A 1060-nucleotide genomic window follows, 5' to 3' on the forward strand; every position below is an offset into this window, starting at 1 on the left:
CTAAGACAGCTGGTAATCTTGGAGAGTACTTTCAGGGGAGTGGTAAATGGAAACCAGACTGTCAGGGTTGAGGAATGGGAGGGAGGAACTGGGGATTGTAGGACAGCCATGACTTACAAGAAGTTGGCTAGGTGGGAAAGTTGATATTCCAAGCAGAACCCGACATGGGGCTGAGAAAGAATTTTTCTTTCTTTTTTTTTTTTAAGCAAGAGACTTGAGCAAGTGTAAAAGCTGATGGGCAAGGGGCAGGTTCACTGTTTGAGAGAGAGAGTGGATAATCAGTAGAGCCCAGTCCCTGAGAAGGTCAGTGCTGAGGGTCTCACAGCACTGGTCAAGAGATGGGCAGGTGCAAGGAGGCTGGTCGCTGTGACAGCCGGGCTGAAGGAGCTGCCTTCTGGATGCTTCCTTTCTGAGAGTAAGCAGAGGTCATCCGAGAGAGTGGGGGTAATGTTGGTTGGGGGAATGTCCTGCCACAGATTTGAGGAGTATGCAGCCAGTCTCCTTGAATAACGCAAGCTATGGAGAGAACGCAGACCTTAGTATGTGCCAACTGTTGCAGGTGTTTTACAAACACAATTGAAAAGGATCTGATGGTAAGATTATCTTTATTTTTAGAGATGAGAAATCTGGGGCTCCAGAGGTCAAGATTCTGCCCCAAGTTACATAACTTGTAAGTGCCTCAGGCAGGACTGAAGCCCAGAATCCTCAGAGCCTTGGCCCTTTGCCCTCCACACAGTGGCCTCCCTGGCCTAGACTGGATCAAACTCGTGAATGCCTCAGGCAGGCTAATAAGTTATCTGTCCTTCAAACCTGCACGTATCTAAAATTTTCTCTGGGTTTATTTGGAGGAAAGGTTGCGTTCTGTGAGCAGGAGGACCACGTGGTCCCCAACCCGCATAGTAATCTCAGCACAGCTAAAGGCCTCAGGTTAATTGGACTCCCCTTCTTGAGAAGGCAGTTCCCAGGATCACCTCTGGAGTTTGCTGCCTGGCTGGGGATGAAGAGGGGATGTCTCCACACCCTCCCAACCTGGTGGCCTCTCAAATTGCAGATGCTTCTT

This window comes from Galeopterus variegatus, unplaced genomic scaffold (assembly GCF_000696425.1).
Source record: "Galeopterus variegatus unplaced genomic scaffold, G_variegatus-3.0.2 Scaffold1009, whole genome shotgun sequence".
Taxonomy (NCBI): domain Eukaryota; kingdom Metazoa; phylum Chordata; class Mammalia; order Dermoptera; family Cynocephalidae; genus Galeopterus; species Galeopterus variegatus.